General features: G+C 43.2%; 1 non-coding gene across 1 annotated transcript; it reads left to right on the top strand.

Annotated features, from left to right (window-relative positions):
- Nucleotides 1-2,407: 2,407 nt before the first annotated feature.
- Trnap-ugg lies at nt 2,408-2,479 on the top strand. The gene has a single exon. It is a non-coding gene; the product is annotated as a tRNA-Pro (tRNA).
- Nucleotides 2,480-2,500: the final 21 nt, after the last annotated feature.

Consider the following 2,500-nt stretch of genomic DNA (forward strand, 5'->3'; position numbering starts at 1 on the left):
CTCTGATACATGACACAGATAGCCCGGAGTGAACGGTCACTACTTTTACTCTCGATCTGTGAAGGGCTGTGGATAGTCAAGAGCCCTGACAGTAGGTGACCATCATCGGGATTTAAGGTACCAGGGTCACCGCTGCAGGGGTAACCATACAGTGTGCGGCGCCCTTTAAAGGGAAGTGCACTTTTACAGTGGTTGTACGGAGCTGGGGCCTGATTGACTGCTGCCTCTCTTGAAAGCGCCAGGCAAGGCTGCCGCACCACCTTTTTGACTCCACACTGTGTTTACATACATACTACACTACACTGCATACACGCACAGATAGCCCAGAGTGAACGGTCACTACTACTACTCTCGACCTGTGACGGGCTGTGTTTGGAGATGTTGTCAACCATTGATCATCATCGGGAACTAAGTACCAGGGATCAATGTTGCAAGGGGTTATCAGCGTACGGCGTCCCTACAGGGAAAGTATGCTATCTCAGTGGATTGAACGGAGCTGGGGCCTGATTGACTGCTGCCTCCCTAGAAAGCGCCAGGCAAGGCTGCTGCACCACCCATTCGACATACACACTGTGCATCCACGTACACAATGCACACACAACATGACATTTACCAAGTGTTAACACTTTCCCCCACAAACACAAATAGTCAGACGTAGATTACATATTTTCTTTTCACTCTCTAGTAAAATTCCATGTGATTTTTTAATATCACATGGTTTTGCCTTTTTTTCCTCCTAGCCTCGGCTAGAGGGAGGGGTCGGTGGGGAGGAGCCTTTTGCTTTGTTGTCCTGTCTGTACCACTACTAGTTAGTAGATAGTCTCAACAAACAGCCTAGTAAGGAGCTAAGTGTCTGTTGCTGTTTGTCTTCCTTTGTATTCCTTTATATTCCTCCTCCTCCTCCTCCTCCTCCTCTGTTTACGGTGATCTGTCTTCAGAACCATTCTTTTTGTAATCTACATAAACAACATTGATGAGGGCATTGCTTATGAAATATCAAAATTTGCGGATGCCACGAGAATAGCAAATAAAGTAACTTTAGTAAATCAACATCAGCTCATACAGAACGACCTAATGCGCTCCTGGATTGGTCTAGGAAATGGCAAACGAAATTCAGTTCAGTTAAATGTCACGTGTTTCACAGGAAATATAATCCTCAGGCTAACTACTAGATGGGTAATGTTCAACTTACGAAAGTAGAAAGAAAAAGATTTAGGAGTCATAGTGTCGTCAGATCTTCAACCAAACAACCGATGCTCCGAAGTAGTAAGGACTGCAAATAAATTGGTCGGTTTTATTAGAAAATGTTTCTCCTTTAGATAAGAAAGTCATATTAATTCCCTGGTGCGTCCCCAGCTTGAGTATTGTATACAGCTCTGGTCACCATGCTACACAACGGACATGGAAAAACTTGAGAGAATACAACATAGAGTAACGAAAATTATTCCAAGATTGCATAACAAACCGTGCAAGGAACGCCTCAAAGAACTTAACCCATTTCCACTCACTAAGAGGATCTAATAGCAGTGTTCAAAATCCTCAGAGGATTCTCAAACGTTAGCCCAGACGACTACCTTACAGTTGATCGATCAAACACCACTCCAAGTAATGGCTCTCATTAACTTAATTGGTAAACGTTTTGTGACAAATGAAGCAAAGCATTTTTCTTCAATCGGGTTGTAAATATTTGGAATGGACTGTCCACATACATTGTCAACTCAGACACAATGGAAACCTTCAAAAATCTTAAATCAAATCCCAAGTTGTCATTGTTCGTTTCATAACGAACTGTGTTTCTTTTGTAGCTGAAGCACCGCTGTGTGTCAGTCTGTGTGGAAGCAGTTCAATCAAACAGCCTCGAAAGGACCTGCAAGTCTGTTGCTGTTTGATATTCGTATGTAAAGCCTCCTCCTCCTCCTCCTCCTCCTCCTCCTCCTCCTCCTCCTCCTCCTCCTCCTCCTCCTCCTCCTCCTCCTCCACTTTAAAGCACTTTTTACTCCTATCGTTATGATATTTATGTTGGCTCGTATTTGCTTCTTCTTCTTCTTTTTCTTCTTCTTCTTCTTCTTCTTCTTCTTCTTCTTCTTCTTCTTCTTCTTCTTCTTCTTCTTCTTCTTCTTCTTCTTCTTTTTCTTCTTCTTCTTCTTCATATTCTTCTGTTTCTATTTTCGTTCTTGTTTTTCTAGTGCTTGTTTGTTTCTATTTTTCTTAAATTTTTCTCCTCCTCCTCCTCCTCCTCCTCCTCCTCCTCCTCCTCCTCCTTCTTCTTCTTCTTCTTCTACTACTACTACTACTACTACTACTACTACTACTACTACTACTACTACTACTACTACTACTACTACTACTACTACTACTACTACTATGCATGTTGCTCTAGACCATATGGCTTGTTGCTGTGGCGTGTGGCCTGTTGGTCTAGGGGTATGATTCCTGCTTTGGGTGCAGGAGGTCCCGGGTTCAAATCCCGGACAGGCCCAAGAAAGTGAAAGGTACAGAG

Source organism: Portunus trituberculatus, chromosome 34 (genome assembly GCF_017591435.1).
Source record: "Portunus trituberculatus isolate SZX2019 chromosome 34, ASM1759143v1, whole genome shotgun sequence".
Classification (NCBI taxonomy): domain Eukaryota; kingdom Metazoa; phylum Arthropoda; class Malacostraca; order Decapoda; family Portunidae; genus Portunus; species Portunus trituberculatus.